General features: G+C 31.0%; 1 protein-coding gene across 2 annotated transcripts in view; it reads right to left on the reverse strand.

The window, feature by feature from the left end:
* LOC126892901 (MAP/microtubule affinity-regulating kinase 3-like) overlaps window positions 1–18,609 on the reverse strand; it is a 592,659-nt gene that overhangs the window by 307,313 nt on the left and 266,737 nt on the right. The window lies entirely within an intron of this gene.

Genomic DNA, 18,609 nt, shown 5'->3' on the forward strand with positions numbered 1-18,609 from the left:
ACATACAAACTTTTAACAATATTCTTAAAAGTTTATTCCTCTTATTGTTTTTTAAATTTGCATATGCCTAGACAAAGGTATAATGAAGTACTTAATTCCTGAAATCTTTAATCTGACAACCGTGTTTAGATATTCCAAACTTTTTAAATAAACATTTTGTAAAGAAAAGATTATAATTACCTGTTATTATAATAAACCTTGTGATTGGTAATAGGTTTGGGGCATTCAATCAACGGTTATAGTCGATAAGAGGGATGGCTTGTAATACTTTAATACTTGGTTTAAATACTTTTATTATTTATTATATTCCGAAACACGAAATATGAAATGCCTTAAAATGTTTATCCTGATACTGATTCGTTAAATTGATAAACATAATTCCACTTATAACTGTAATAATAGTTAGTTTCCTCGTTAACAACAATAAACAGAATAATTCAATTTGGACGTTACGAATTGTCCGTTACGAATTTGTATAGTTACGAACTGTCGCCGTTACGAACTGTCGCTGTTACGAATTGTCCGTTACCAACTGTCCGGCTACGAACTGTCGCGTTACGAGATGTCATGGAACCATTAATAAACCTCCCTTTAAAAACCATCTGCATTACTATGGCTAATTTACGGCAAACTGACTGTTTTAGAAAATGCTGTCGGCGATCCACTGTACTGCGTAGCAAGATGACAATTGTTAAGGCTGGTTTCCACGCTATGTCTTATTGTAAGTTTTGTGAAATACGAAAATTCTATCCAATAAAACGTGTCGTGTAAAAACAGCAAAACGTACGTTTTGTCAAATCGATATGAAATCCAAGGACAGCTTGAAGAACTGAAGGGAAAAGCATTTTTCGAGAACTAATATGTAGTACAAAACCTAATAATGTCAGCCTTGCGGCAATGTACCCACGATTTTCTTGGGAGACTCGTTGAAATGCATAAAAGTTTTCCATGTGTGGAAAGTACAAAATAAATACTATAGTGACTCAGTAATATGTGTTTAATAACCTTTATTAAAAATGAACATAAAACTTTTTACATATTAATATCCTAACTCTTAGAGAGTACAAAAAAATATACCTTTTTTCATTTATGCAAGTACACTAATATTATAGAGGGCGCAAAAGTCGAGGCCTCGAAAAATGATGGCGGACAGTTAATCTCAGGATTGGGATATCTGAAACAAAAAAACCGTAATGCAATTGAAAAAGGAAGGTTTCTTACGTGACAATTTACCACAATTTGACCAAAAAATAAAAAATAAATATATGTTTTAACCATGAAAAAATGAAAAAAAAGTTTTTTCACAAAAATTTTTCAAATATCCGTAAATTCTTTATTTTGCTGAATTTTTCACTAACGGTGGTAAATTGTCACGTAAAAAACCTTCCTTTTTCAAATGCCGTACATTTTTTTTTGTTTCAGAGATCATAATCCTGAGATTAACTGTCCGCCATCGGAACTACTTTCTTTCGAAGCCTCGACTTTGGCGCCCTCTACAATATTAGTGTACGTGCACAAATGAAAAAAGATATATTTTTTGTATTCTCTAAGAGTTAGATATTAATGTGTAAAAAGTTTTATGTTCATTTTTAATAGACTTTTTGAGAAAAAAATCTTGAAAAAATGCTTATTTTTGGTCTTATAAAGACTAGTACCTTAAAACAGTACTTCCAGTTGTATTTCTAAAACCGGAAGTTCTAGGTCAAATTTCTCACCTTTAGTACCATTCTTGGATTATAAGCTTTTATTCAACAGCCCATTTGTCACTGTACCTGTACCTGGTATAATGATGGAGATGTGTTTACGGACAGACAGACGTATTTACGGATAATTCAACGTTTTCACATTTTTTCAAAATCGGGTGAAAACAATAAGTTCCTTATATTTGACAGATATCACTAAAAAATACAATATAACTTTCCAAGAAACGTTTCACCTCGTTTATTAAAATAATCAGACCATTTTTCGTAACATCAGGCACTATTTGATAACCCCATTTATTAATTTTTATTATCGCGCTTTTTCTCGTGAGAACCCCATTAACTAAGACTTAGACGATAACCTAAAAGCTTTTCTTGATTCGTTTTTAATGTTCTTCCGTTAATCTTATCCTTTGTTGGCTTTTTAAAAACACAACGGCAATTTCCCAATTTGCTTATGCCGTTTGAATTGCAAACATCCGAAGCTAGTTCATTGTATACCAAAAGTAAACGACCAAATCACGTCATCCGGATCCGCTATAATTTGCTGGTTTACTCTCTTTTAGGCCAGTCCAGAGATTATATACACGGGTAAAAATATGGAAATCAATGAACTAAAAACATTGTGAAAAAAAATCAACGATAGAAAACTTTATTAATACGGTATGCAGCAATATAAACAGTTAGGGGAGTGCATATAGATTTTTACTTGGGAAAAAATCAAAGAACTTTTTGTAATTTCATTAAGAAATGTTTAATAAACAACATATCAAAAAGTTCTACTCGAGAAGTGGGTGCTTCATTTTTTATAACAAATGAACTACGAAGTTTGATGTTTTTTTAAATAGCTCCGAAAATATAAATTTTAGAACAAAACTGACTTGACCATTGAAAAAATCAGAAAATTTTACAAAAAAAACCTTATATAAAGAATTTTCTAAAATTAAATCTGTATCTTCTATAATTTTTTATTTATAACGCTAAAGTCACCCTTCTCACAAACATTGGCGCACTGTAAACTAGCGTACGGCGAAGTGCACGCTTGAGTTATTTTAATGTAATTCTTTAACTAATGGATCAAATGAAATTTTACAAATTGAACCTAAAAGAAGAATAATTATGCTATCTTATGGTTATAATAAAAAGAAATAAAATGTATGGGCATAAGTACGGTAGGGGCGGAAAATGAGCCTTACATGAATTTTGTTTAAAAATGATTTAAAAATGTGTAACTAATACAATTTTTCTTATAAAACCCTCAATTTTGCACAACTGACCTTTCAAGCATCGTACTAAATGATGTTTCATTAAAAAAAATCTCAAAAATTTAATTCAAATGATATGAAGTCTTAAAAAATGTAATTTTTGAAATCTTCGTAGTTTTATACAATTACCACCACTTTAAGACGGTATTACTCAAGTTTAAACAGAACTATTACAGTTTTATAAGTGCTTTTTAAAACTTAAGATGTAATCATTAAAATGCAGTAAATTATTTTACTTTAGAAATGAAATTGACTATTTCTTTTTGAGAAAATTAAGAAAGATATCAAAAATGTAATACAAAAACCGAAAATTACCAGCTAAAAAAATGTTTATACAAGGTGTCCCAAAAGTAGTGGAACGGTCGAATATTTCGCGAACTAAACGTCGGATCGAAAAAATGAAAAATACGTGTTCAATAATTTTCAAAAATCTATCCAATGACAATAAACACCAACCCCCACCACACCTCCTGGAGGTAGGGTGGGGGGTAACTTTAAAATCTCAAATGGAAACCCCCAGTTTTTCTTGCAGACTTTAAGTCTTTACGTAAAAGTAAGCAACTTTTATTCAAAACATTTTTTTGAACTGTGGATAGATGGCGCTATAATTGGGAAAAACGATTTATCCTGATACCATAGGTAAATTATAGAAACGGTCTAATATCTCACGAAATACACTTCCAAATGAGAAACTAAAAAACAGATTTTTAATCTTTTTCGAATAACGCCAAACGAGACCCTCCAACCCATCCCCTGGAGGTGGGGTGGGGGGTAACTTTAAAATCTTAAATAGCAACCCCACCTTTTATTACAGATTCGGATCCGTCATGAAAAATTAAGCAACATTTATTCGAAACATTTTTTAAAATTGTTAAAAGATGGCGCTTTAATTTTGAAAAATACGATTTATTAGCGCCATCTATAAGAAATTTTAAAAAAATGTTTCGAATAAATGTTGCTTAATTTTTTATGACGAATCCGAATCTGCAATAAAAAGTGGGGGTTGCTATTTAATATTTTAAAGTTACCCCCCACCCCACCTCCAGGGGGTGGGTTGGAGGGTCATGTTTGGTGTCATTCGATAGGATTTCGAAAAATATTAAAAATTTGTTTTTTGGTTTCTTATTTGGAAGTGTATTTCGTGAGATATTAGACCGTTTCTATAATTTACCTATGGTATCAGGATAAATCGTTTTTCCCAATTATAGCGCCATCTATCCACAGTTCGAAAAAATGTCTTCATTAAAAGTTGCCTACTCTTACGTAACGAATCCAAATTTACAAGAAAAAGTGGGGGTTTCCATTTGAGATTTTAAAGTTACCACCCACCCCACCGCCAGGAGGTGTAGTGGGGATTGGTGTTTGGTGTCATTGGATAGATTTTTGAAAATGATTGAAAACTTATTTTTCAGTTTTTCGATCCGATGTTTAGTTCGCGAAATATTAGACCGTTCCGCTACTTTTGGGACACTCTATATAAAGTGATCAAAACTTTTTTCTGTAAAACTTACCTAAAATACATTTAATAATAAACTTCAACAATAATAAATGTTCAGCAAAAAAATTTTTTTTAGCTCTTATACAGTATGTCTGCGTAACTTGGAACCTATTGATAACTTTTTTTATTATCAGTTTTACGAAAAAAAGTTATTCTTTATAAAATACTCTGCATCGTATATAATCTAATATGCAATCATCAGATATCAAATTTAATGAATTTTATACGAGGTATGTCAAAAAATATGAATTTCACTCAAGAGTAAAGTATCGTTAAATTTCACAATATCGAAAATTGTTATCAAGAAAAATTGTTTGGAGTTAAAAAATTTGTTTTAGTGTTCAATTACATCCTTCTAATTAAAATATTGTGTATAATAAAGGCACTTCTTAAGAAAAATTCATATTTTGTACATACCTCGTATAAAATTAAAAAAGTTTAATATCTGATGGTTGTGTCTTAGATTTTAGACCTGGGAAAGCATTTTATGAAGAATAACTTTTTTTGTAAAAGTAATAATAAAATAGTTATCATTGTAATAAAGTGATTAAGATTTGAGAAAAAAATGAAAAAAAATTTTCGATTAGAATAATTTAATTGCATATTTTAAGATAGTTTTTAATTTTAAACAACTTTTCATAATAGCATTTTTTGATATTCTGAAATATAAAGGTACATACTTTACTCTTTAACGAAATTCATATTTTTGAGTTGAGTTTTAGATTTTTGACTATCCAGAGCATTTTATGAAGAATAACTTTTTTTCGTAAAATTGATAATAAAAAAGTTTTCCATGTGGTTCCTAGCTACGCAGACATATAATGCATGTTTTCATTCTAATTGCACTCCCCTAAGTACTGAGATGCTTATGTGTCATGCCCATGCGTCGAAACGCACTGAGCGGTTTCAGAACGTCGTTATAACATACGAGGGCTATCAATAAATTTCGTTAAGAGCCCCCGCAAACTGCCGACTTTTTATCGGCCGATAGTTTGGTGGGCTTCTTAATCAGTACAGAGAGCTATGCAGATGCGCACAGTACACCGATTCAGTCTCGGCTGACAAAAAAGTTTGATAGACTTCCTGATTGCATTCAAACTAAAAAGTCGGCCAACTGTTCAATCAGTATTGGCTAACTACGACGTGCACACACACAGATTGTTTTATCGGCCGATAGTTCAGTTTGGAGAGTTCTTGCACAATTCTCAGATTCGGAATGTAAATGACGGTTTGAATTTTTAAATACAGTCATGTAATATCCTAATATCAATATCCATTCCATTGTTGTAAGTCACGTATGTTAACAATATAAATAGAAATAACAAAGAGAATAGCAGGCAATGGATAAGAAAATAGCCTTTCTTTAGAAAATGTATTAGCGCCTTTTGCTTTGACAATATAATTTGGTATTTCCACGATTCCACGCCAAAATCCCATTAAATTTTCGTAGAGAAAAGAATAGAAAGATGATTTAGGGCAGTGTTGCCTGGGCTCACGAAATTTCGGTACGTCTACCGAAGTTGGCTCCTTCTTCTTCTTTAAGTGCCGTCTCCTTCGGAGGTTGGATAGCATCATCACTATCTTCACTCTATCTACCGCTGCTCTAAAGAGTTCTATAGAATTTCCCCAGGTAGATTCCCCATGTCTATTCATTTATCGCCTGTTTTCATTGCAAATTGTAGTAGGATCGGGTACAGCTAACAATTACAATTTGTTTCTGACTTCTCGTTGTTTTTAAAAGAGTAACTTTACTTTGTATGTGACAAACATCCAAGAAACATACAAAACAAGTATTAAAAAAAATAAAACGAGAAACTTTCCTATTAAAGAGCACGGAAGAAAAAGACGGAACTTCTAAATGGATTCGTTGGCTACTGGCCTATCGCGTGCCGCATGCCGGTGCGGTGTATTACGATGTGTGCATTGAACTTACTGTTAAACGCACGTTCGGGAACGGCTTTATGCAGTGCTATCATAATAATGATGTTAAGGGCGATTGTTTTGGAACTCGGCCAATGGAACTCGTTACGACTGACATACTACGGGCGCGGCGTGGAAAAGTTCGAGGGTGGTTTTTCTCGCCGACGTTGCCAAACGTAAGAAATTTATAAGACAATCGGAAATTTGTGGTCTTCAGCATTCATCGGGACTTTTCTAAATTTTTCATCGGGACTGAACGGGTTCCCTAAGTGTTGTTGACTAGTTTCCCTAATAGTATTTAATCTTTTAGAAATTAATTTAAGGGGATGGGTACGTATTTTCGGCTTCAATGCTATTCAAATCGGGATTAATTTTTTTCGAATCCTGAGAAAACTAATAGTTATTTTTGAAAATTTAAACGCAGAATGAACGATTACGTTATTAGCGAGGGCCGTAAGTCCATAAGAACTTCTATAATGTTTATTTTAATAAGTTACAGGGGTGAAAAACTAAGAGAAAATGTAGTGTGATTTTTAATTTCAAATATCTCATTCAAAATAAATTTTTTATTTATTCTACGGGACTTTCGGCCCTCGGTAATAATTTGGTCTTTCATTCTGAGTTTAAATTTTTCAAAAATATTTATTGGTTTTTTCAGGATTCGAAAAAAATGAACACAATGCCCGTGGTAATATTTTCCAAATCTATCTTTGTCTTACAACGCACTCAGTCGAATAGAATATTGTCAGCATATTGTCAGTCAGACATTGAAAATCAGTGACAATTTTTTGACATGGCATCGGGAATATTTTGAGTTGTTGATTAAATAATGTTGATATATAGTGTATTTGATAAATAATTGATTAAGACGTGAACTTAATAAAAAGTTATTTATTGTGTATTATTTGTGGAAGATCCAAGCAGAGAATACATCACGATAATATATTCTGTGATCCAAGTATTTTGTTGTTAAAGATGTCCAAAATTGTAAGCGTTCCATAGTAACAATATATTATTAAAAAATCACTTTAACACTTTTCCTCTTTTCTCGATTAAGTATTAGTTTTTGTTGTACATATAAATTATTACAATGACTGAATACATAGTTAGTGAAAAAATTATCACATTTATTAACTGAATTAATAATTTGTAATTATACAAATAACAGTTATCCAAGAACATTCAAAAGACATCTCTTTAAAGTTAATCATGACATTGTCACGTAGAATGACGTGCTAGTAATGTTTACATATCCATACCAGTGTGAATTTTACTACACGTAATTTGCCGTGTAAAGACAGTAAAAGTAGGGATAGACGTAAAATATTTGAGAATTATGTACCGATGACCTTAACTATTAATTATTTAATTTAATAATTAAATTTATTTATTAATTACTTTTTGGGATTAATTAATTTAATCTAGTAATTAATCTTTAAATGTCAATGCAGAAAGTTTTGCGTACACATTTCTAGATATGCTTTCAAATTATTAGGTGAATAATTAATGATAGTTATGGGGTTATGTGGAAATTAATACTTTCTATTTCAAAATACTGAGTTTAATAAGAAGATAGATTCCCTTTGATTTATTTTTGGTATTTTTTTGTTTTTGAAATTTAAACGGCTAATATATCAAATAAAAATAAAAATCAAGATTTTTCAAGAACTACAAAAATGTTTAAGAGTTTTCCACGAAAAATTCATTGATCTCTTCATATTTTTGCCGTTGACGGACGAAGAAGAAAGAAGAACGTACTTTCAATAAGCTATTTTTCCGCTTGCATTTGGATACAGACATTACAGACACCATAAACCCACCATTTTTTTTTTATATTTTTATAAGCTACAGTTTTTATAAGAATGATGTTTTTGATAAATAACAAACTTTTTGAGTAATTCACAAAAAACCGGTTGAAAAAGTATGTGTTTTATGATTAAAAAAATGACATTTACACTGTGAATACGTCGACAGGTATACAGGTATACCTAGATTTTCAGAAAAAAATGTATAGGACACAAATTGCTTAAAATTGATTAATATATTTATTCCCAGTGTTATTTTTAACAACAAAATTTACCTCCAAGAAGGGCTTGCATACCACCCTACCCTCCCTTTATAAGAAACTATTACAGAAGCTCCAAAAACTGCGTCTATCTGAATTGTATGAGCTTAAGATCATATACCTATAGTTTGTTTTTTAACCAAGAGGAGTGATTCAAATTTACCGCGCCCCGTAATGCTTGTTTCTAATTGGTCCAATCGCAGGCAAGTTTACTCCACTGTTATTAAATTTTGACACTAATGAAATTTATGAAATTTTGGCACTTCTGTCATTTTATAGGTTAATTAAGTATATCGGCGATTTTTTTTGTGTTTTCTGCACTATTCCTTTCATTTTTAGATTTTTAGTCTACTTTTATATAAAAACAGTTCTTTTTAGAACTTTTTAGCGATGTGTTAGTATAATATAATATGTATGGATTATCATCGAAAGCTGATATGATTAACGAAAAAAGAAGATGAATTTGGTGACTTTTCTAGTAACTTTCTTGGGTGTGAATTTGTCTTTTTAGTTTACTCCTCTTGGTTAAAAAAGCAACTATAGTACTATTTGGGCAAGAATTTGGACAAGAAGGCTTAATTCTAGGATTCGTAGCATAAGTTTCCATAGCAATTTTGATCGGAGGCGACATCTAAGAAGATATACAGAAAGTTTTCTTACGGACCAAAAACATAAATAATAAAAAACAAAATCTGGCCAGGTTATCACTTTTCGTAGCATAACAAAAAATATCTCAAAGGATCACCTATCAAAATATAATAAACCATAAACGAAACGCAAGAGCAGTTAAGTACTCAGATACTGTAACATGATTTACTGTACGGAAAAGATTGTAAAATGACGTAAATTAAACTTAAACATCAACCTCTTAAGTAAACCATTTATTATTTTATTTTATGCACATAAGCTGGGTAAATATATTTATCTTATACGAATAATCCTCTGGGTCGAGACAATTAAAACAATAATAATTATACCTACGCCTCCTAATAGTAGGCAACCAATTATTCAGCCGCGTACTGTTAGTGGACTGCTATTTGTTTTTATAAATTTTAATTTTAAACGAGGAGAAACTTTATAGTTATATTGTTATTAGTCCTGTCGCCAGGGGGGGTACAACGGCCTCGTTAATTCAGATGGACTTACTCAAGTTTTTTTTATGTATTTTGACCCGTAGAACACGAATTTTTTGGGTAACAGTTGATCCGGATGTCGATAAGATTGTTATAGACCAAGAACTTGAGGAATCAAATAACAGCGATTTTTGGCAAAACAAAACAATATTTTGTATTTTTTGGGTCATTTTAAGCAAAAAATATTTCTACAAGTTTTTTAGTAGGATGCACAGTTTTCGAGATAAACGCGGTTGAACTTTCAAAAAATCGAAAAACTGCAATTTTTAAACCCGAATAACTTTTGATTAAAAAATAAAATAGCAATTCTGCTTAGCGCCTTTGAAAGTTCAAGTCAAATTATGTCGGTTTTGATTATTTGCATTGCTAAAAATTTATTGTGTTATTGTTAAACAAAGCTACAAACAACTAGTGCGTGAGTGATGTTTCTATGATTTCTCATTTAAAATCGAACGAGTAGGTAGAATAGGTACTAGTGCAATCAAGACTATTTCTACGTTACATGCGGTAAAACGCATGTAAAAGCACGGGAAACCCTACGTGTTTATAGCTTTGTTAAACAATAAAAAAATAAATTTTTACCAATGCAAATAATCAAAACCGATATAATTTGACTTAAACTTTCAAATGCGGTAAGCAGACTTGCTATTTTATTTTTTAATCAAAAGTTATTCGGGTTCAGAAATTGCAATTTTTCGATTTTTTTTAAAGTTCAACCGCGTTTATCTCGAAAACTGTGCATCCTACGAAAAAACTTGTAGAAATATTTTTTACTTAAAATGGCCCAAAAAATACAAAATATTGTTTTGTTTTGCCAAAAATCGCTGTTATTTGATTCCTCAAGTTCTTGGTCTATAACAATCTTATCGACATCCGGATCAACTGTTACCCAAAAAATTCGTGTTCTACGGTCCCAAAAAAAAAAATACATAAAAAAAACTTGAGTAAGTCCATCTGAATTAACGAGGCCGTTGTACCCCCCCTGGCGACAGGACTATATTCTGAAACAAGTCATTGCATTGATACAAGCGTATATATCGGCATACGGTTCATTTATTATGAATATAAATAGCAATTTACAGCAGAGGAAATTTCCTTCATTTTCTCTATCAAAGAAAAATTATGTTTATTTTTGTATTTAATAATAATGTCGCTGATATATTCGTGTTTGAGAAAAAATCGTTTCATCTTTGATTCTGATTTTCTTTATTACTGTACATTTTTACAGTTACTCAAAAGGTTATACGTTTTTTAATTTATAAACAACCTTTTATATGTTGACACAAGGTATTCAAAGAAAAGATAAAAATAGAAATGTGACAAAATGTTCTTGTCGTTTGTGCTTCTTCTACTCAATATGGTAATGGTATACCTATATTATAGTCCTTGGGCCCACCATTTAAAAAATATATTACCTTCCTCATGAGACTTTTTTTAAAGTTATACTTCTTTAGGCGCGATTGGGGGTGAATTTTTATTATTCTGCGCGCATGCGCACACAGACAGTATGGAGTTCGTTGCTAAATCCAAAGAATATATTAGATATACTCTCTCTTAACGTCTATATTCTTTGCTAAATCTATTAAGGTATGTATTTATCAGTCCAAAAATGGTGCGAAAAGAATATATTAGTGTTTTTAGTAAATATATTTATTATAATTTTTGTGTCTTTGGATATGATTTGCTCGGGAGTAAGATAATAAGAATTATTAAAACATATTTATTTTTATACTTCACTTGATCTATTTGTCACCGTGATTATAATTATGTCCGAGAAGTGATGTAAACAGAGCCGTGATAGGTTATTGGTAGAGCATTCGACTACAGATCGAAAGGTCCCGCGTTCAAATCCGGACAATTCTAACTTCCGGTTATACCGGAAGTTGCTTATAACTTCGTTTTTTTTAATGGGACACCCTGTATATTTTTACATTTTTGGATTCTCTTCGATGTCTTCTTTCTTAAAATAAGAGGATTTGTAATGTTATACAGGGTATTTTAAAAGATAATTACGTTTGTTTATTAATTTCGTAGCAATATTCACACCCTGTAGAATTGTAGTAGTTTGACAACTAAAACTCTACTTACGTTCAAATGATTTTTAATATAGTCTACTATTGTTAAGAATCATTAGTATAGCTAAATTTTTAATTTTAGTATACAGGGTTGGTCGAAACTCGGAATGAGTATTTTCTGAGTTTTCTTAAATGGAACACCCTGTATTTTAGTATTGTAATGAAATGATATTTTATGGTACTTTTTTTATTTCTTAAGCATTCCCTATACCTAACTGCTTTAATTTGTGCTTAATTGTTAGTCGCACCAACAATCTTAACTACGTAGCTATTTTGATAACTAAACCATTATTGGTAATTTTAAGGATCGGTCTGGATTAATATGTATTTATTTCTGAAAAATTGTTTGTGATTGAATATTTTCATGGCCAACCTAATAAAATTTTACGTATTTTTTGTTGCAATTAATGTTTAGCTTGAATCACCAATAACTCACAAATTAAAGCAATTAGGTATATGCTTAAGAAATAAAAAAGTACCATAAAATATCATTTAATTACACTACTAAAATACAGGGTGTTCCATTTAAGAAAACTCAGAAAATATTCATTCCGAGTTTCGACCAACCCTGTATACTAATATTTCAAAATTAGCTATACTAATGATTCTTAACGATAATAGACTATATTAAAAATCACTTGAACGTAAGCAGCGTTTTTAATGTCAAACTATTACAATTCTACAGGGTGTGAATGTTGCTACGAAATTAATAAAAATACGTAAATATCTTTTAAAATACCCTGTATAATATTACAAAATCTCATATTTTAAGAAAGAAGCTATTGAGGAGAATCCAAAAATGTAAAAATATACAGGGTGTCCCATTTAAAAAAAACCAAGTTATAAGCAACTTCCGGTATAACCGGAAGTTGCAAAGAGATGAAAATATTTTCATTTAATAGATCATCCCTCAAAACCCCTTTATTCCAATTTTCATGATTCTGTTGCCTTTAGTTCTCGAGATATTTCTAATAGGCCAGTTATCTGCCTCACCCTATATATGAGTAAGTAATTATAACCACAATTTTTTAACTTTCAAAATTCCAACCATCTTGTCAATTTTAATAGTGGGATTACTTATTCTATTTTATATTCACTGATGATGGACTGATAGGTCCGCAAACGTTCTGAATGAACATATTTTATTCAATCCATTGGGATTTTTTAAAGTTTAGTAATTATACCTATTACATAAGAGTGGTTTTACTTCATGTTAGAGTTTGTTTAAATCAATAATTCTTTGAATAAATACACAAAAAATAACAAAAATAGACATAAGCTCTAATCACAACTCTAATTTTTTTCATATACAACAAAATCGTTAAAAAGAAGCAAAAAGAAGTACAGTAGGCGATACTGTAAACTAGCGCGAAATTTCATACTGTTTTCTGTATTTTTAAAATTCAACTAATATTTTTAAAATTGACGTAAAGTAATTAAATTATTTTTTTATATATTTTTTATAGATTTTAATGAAAATGAAAAAATTTACATGTTGTATAATGGACTCCCCTGGTGGTGTAAATGGACTCTTTCAACTGTTTACTGTAACTGCGAACCACGAACCGTTATTTCGTGCTTCGTGGTGCTACTTCCGTGACGAGAAAAATTAATACAACACCAGTATAAAAGTTTCGCTCGAAATACTACGAAAATTTTTAAAATGGTTTTTATATTAAATTTATATTTAATTGGCATGGCAGCAAAGTATGCTAAATGTGCAGTTACTCGAGCATTATGGGGACCTATGGGGTTGTAAAGAGTAGGTCCTAAAACGAAAAAAAAGTTAAGTAGTTTTCCATTTTAACGGGCGCTTGCCATTTTTAATTTAATTTTCAATTTCCAACATTCGTTTTTTTCGATTATAGCGCCTTCTACCCATAATTCGAAAAAATGTCTCGAATAAAAGTTACTTATTTTTACGTAAGGAATTCAAATCTGCAATAAAAAAATGGAGGCTCCCATTTAATATTTTAAAGTAACCGCCCACCCCACCTCCGTGGTGGGTAGTGTCTGGTGCCATTCGATAGATTTTTAAAAAAATTTGAATAAGTGTATTTTTCAGTTTTCATGTTCATTTCGCGAAATATCGCGAGATTCATATTTAAAATATTAAATTTACCCCCCACCCCTCTCCGTGGGAAGTCGTGTTCGGTATCATTCGATAGATTTTTGAAAAATATTTAGCACGTATTTTTTAGTTTTTCGATCTGTCATTCATTTCGCGAAATATTCGCTTTTTTCTTGTGAAACTTTGGGACCCACCCATTTCTTTACGACCCGCTCAAATCGTCAGATTTTTGAAATATACACTGTTTTGCATGTACTATCTGACGATTTCGAGTATTTCTAAGAATAGATTTTTTTTTCGGCCGCCCCCTTAACGAACTCTCCTGCATTAACAGCCCATATATGGACGGCCTCAGTGCAAAAGGTAACAAGTCATTTTTCGGATTTTTTTTATCATGTGATATTCATTGTTTTACCAATGTCTAGCTCTGTGCAAAAAGAAACAAGTCCACTACCACTGAAAGGCTACATTTTTTTACGTGTAGAATGCAACAAGTTAAATATGAAAAATTTAATTTGTGCAAAAGGAAATAAGTGGACTTGTTACCTTCAGGGCAGTATTTGAATTTATCACCATAATCACTGCCTGGTTGACTTGTTTCCAATCAGTAAAAGTACATAAAGTCACTTTATAATAAATTTAGTATTTTTGTGCCTTAAAGTTGCTGAAAAAAAGAAATAGTGCCTGAGTAAGTCTGTGTCAATGGTAACAAGTAAGGAAAATACAGTGCATTTTGTAACAAGTCGAAAAATTTGGCTATGGGTACATAATTCGCAAATATTTTACGTGTATCCCTACTTTTTCTGTCTTTACACGGCAAATTACGTGTAGTAAAATTCACACTGGTATGGATATGTAAACATTACTAGAATGCCATTCTACTTGAAAATGTCATCATTCATTTAAAGAGATGGGTTTTGAATGTTCTTGGATAACTGTTATTTTTATAATTGCAAATTATTAATTCAGTTAATAAATGTGATAATTTTTTCACTAACTATGTATTCAGTGATTGTAATAATTTATTTGTACAAAAAAGACTAATACTCAATCGAAAAAAGAGAAAAAGTGTTAAAGTGATTTTTTAATAATATATTGTTATGGAACGCTTACAATTTTGAACATCTTTAACAACAAAATACTTGGATCACAGAATATATTATCCTGATGTATTCTCTGCTTGGATCTTCCACAAATAATACACAATAAATAACTTTTTATTAAGTTTACGTCTTAAATCAATTATTTATCAAATACATTATATATCAATAATGTTTAATCAATAACTCAACATATTCCCGATGCAATGTCAAATATTTAAAATTATCACTGAATGTCTGACTGACAATATTATATTCGGCTGAGTGCGTTGTAAGACAAACATAGATTTGGAAAATATTACCACGGCATTGTGTTTCATTTTTTTCGAATCCTGAAAAAACCAATAAATATTTTTGAAAAATTTAAACGCAGAATGAAAGACTAAATTATTACCGAGGGCCGAAAGTCCCTTAGAATAAATAAAAAGTTTATTTTGAATGATATATTTGAAATTAAAAATCACACTAAATTTTCTCTTAGTTTTTCACCCCTGTAACTTATTAAAATAAACATTATAGAAGTTCTCAGGGACTTTCGGCCCTCGCTAATAACGTGATCTTTCATTCTGCGTTTACATTTTTCAAAAATACTTATTAGTTTTCTCAGGATTCGAAAAAAATGAATCCCCATTTGAATAGCATTGCAGCCGAAAATACGTACCGATCCTCTTAAATTAAAAGTCCAACTATAAAATTTTTTAAAGTTCAATAATAACCACTATTTTGTATTGTTTTCTGAAAAAATTTAAAAATTTATTCGAAAAAAACCCAAGAACCGTTTTTTTCATTTCCTCAAAACCAGGAAATTTGACTTGTTACGTTTTGCACTGAGGCCGTCCATATTATGGCAGAGGTACATTTTCAGGGTACAAGGTTTTTCTCCATGTAATAATCAAGCGCGCTCGAGTAACTGCAAAATTCCCCGCTGGGCTTCTCTACCATAAATTTAATTCTAAATAAAGAAAAATGGTATTGTGAGGACTCAAGCTCAACACGAATTTGGTACGTAGAGACAACGTAATAAGTATTCCGATAGGGAGAGGCAGAGAAGGGTATTACAAATTGTTTGCACAAGTAATCAGGTTAAAATTTCAGGAAACTGTTGCATAGCGAAATATGTGGTTAATTATATTCTGTGGAACTATAACAATGTTAAAAAAAATACCAAGTTTCTTGTAAAAGGTATATATTAAAATACCCTAAATAAGGGTCACAATACAAAACGTTTTCGGATTAAGGAATCCATCATCAGTGTTTAAAAGCCCTAAAATTAAGTATAACCTAATTAAATGAGATAAAAGTTAAAATTGACAGAAGTTTTCAAGAACAAGAGGTCATACTTACAAAATTTGCATGCCTGAGCCACCAAAATGTATAGGGTAAAAACCCTTTAAATGTAAATAATAAAGATATTTTACATATTTATATAAAATTCATCGGATGTTATAGATAAACCTGGATGTTACCCAGGGCAACACAGGACTCTCCCCACGTGGTTGGAACTTTTTTTGGAGAAAACCTCACATATTGGATTTCAATGGCCAACTTTCATATTTTTTGACAAAAAAATCTTTCATATTTTGTGAACATCTTTTATTTTTATTATTTGTAAATTTGATACTGTTTTTTATCTTAAAACATTTAAATTAATCTTTAACGTTGTGGCTGAAGTAATATTACAACTAGGTTACATTGACAGTTCTTGATGTCATTTTGGGTTGCTCTTGAATTCACTTGTCAGTTGGCCATTGAAATCCAATATGTGAGGTTTTCTCCAAAGAAAGTTCCAACCACGTGGGGAGAGTCCTGTGTTGCCCTGGGTAACATCCAGGTTTATCTATAACATCCGATGAATTTTATATAAATATGTAAAATATCTTTATTATTTACATTTAAAGGGTTTTTACCCTATACATTTTGGTGGCTCAGGCATGCAAATTTTGTAAGTATGACCTCTTGTTCTTGAAAACTTCTGTCAATTTTAACTTTTATCTCATTTAATTAGGTTATACTTAATTTTAGGGCTTTTAAACACTGATGATGGATTCCTTAATCCGAAAACGTTTTGTATTGTGACCCTTATTTAGGGTATTTTAATATATACCTTTTACAAGAAACTTGGTATTTTTGTGATTTATGGTATACAGCCAGCTACAGGAAGTTTATTTTCCTCGTGGATTTTTAAACAGTGTTCTGTTTTGTTTTATTAAAAAAATAATTAATTTAGACATTTTATATTGACTATGGACTCTGTATCGTAAAATAGTCACCGTCATAATAGTCTAAGAGCTAGAGCCGAAAAATCATCGTCATAAGTAATATGGAGTTTGGCGTGTGAAATGTGTCTATTGTATATTGATAATTATGACCCCTTTCAGGCTGACACCTCAGTGGATACAGGAAGTAGCAATAAGGAATGAAAGGGGAAAGTTAGTGTAGTCTTTAAAGGTTTTCACCTCCTATTTTGATAAACCTCCATCGATTTGCATGAAAATTGGTGACTAGTTAGAGCATACCCCAAGAAATAAAAATGATTTGGTGCCAACTTGCATTTTTACCCCAGGGGTGGATACCACCCCTTCTTAGGGGTGAAAACTATTTTATTAAAAATAACCCCACAAATCGATAGAGGGACAAATTATAAGTAAAATGTGTTATATCATGTTATTAAAATAAATCAATACTTTTTGAGTTATTAAAGATCAAAGATTTGTCTGTTTAAGAGCACATGCGTGAAGTTACGGATGATAAAAAGAACATATTAATTAATTGTATGTTACTAAAATATTATTTTTATATTATTTCGATATTATAATTTTAGCAAAAGTGTATTCGAATATGTCAAATGTACCCATTATTGGACACCCCCAGTTTCTGGACATATTCAGTTTAGATTGATAGAAAAAAAACTTCACGCATATGCTCTTAAATAGACAAATCTTTGATCTTTAGTAACTCAAAAAGCATTGATTTATTTTAATAACATGATATAACAAATTTTATTTAAAATTTGTCCCTCTATCGATTTGTGGGGTTATTTTTAATAAAATTGTTTTCTCCCGCGGGAAGGGGTGGTATTCACCACCAAGGTAAAAGTGCAAGTTGGCACCACATCAGTTTTATTTCTTGAGGTATGCTCTAACTAGTCACCAATTTTCATGCAAATCGATGGAGGTTTAACAAAATAGGGGGTGAAAAACCTTTAATGACCGCACTAACTTTCCTCTTTCATCCCTTATTGCTACTTCCTGTATCCACTGAGGTGTCAGCGTGAAAGGGGCCATAATTGTCAATATACAATGGACACATTTCACAGGAAAAACTCCATATTAATTATGACGATGATTTTTCGGCTCTAGCTCTCCATCTATAATGATAGCTATACTTTTCCGTTCGTGTTACTGCATTCAAGATATAATTCTTTTAATCCACAGTAACTTCCCACGCAGCTACCAATTATTATACTAAGTTCGACATTGGCATTGTTATCACTCAGTGAATCGAATCACTGCATTTATTCTTGGTCGCCCGTTACAAAAAAAAAACGACTGAAATTATGCTTAACGATGATGGCTCACAGTTACTTAATGATTCAGAAGATTGACGTCATTCGAGAATTGATTTTAGGTTAATAATCGAATGTCACATAGATGTTTTCTTTTGTTAAGGGTTTCTATTTTTACACGATAAAAATAACAAATTGTATTTATTTTTCTTGTAGCATTGACGTATGTTAAAAAAAAAGAAAATTAATGAGTTGAAAGCGGTATACAGACATTAAG

The sequence above is a fragment of the Diabrotica virgifera genome, chromosome 9 (assembly GCF_917563875.1).
Source record: "Diabrotica virgifera virgifera chromosome 9, PGI_DIABVI_V3a".
Lineage (NCBI taxonomy): Eukaryota > Metazoa > Arthropoda > Insecta > Coleoptera > Chrysomelidae > Diabrotica > Diabrotica virgifera.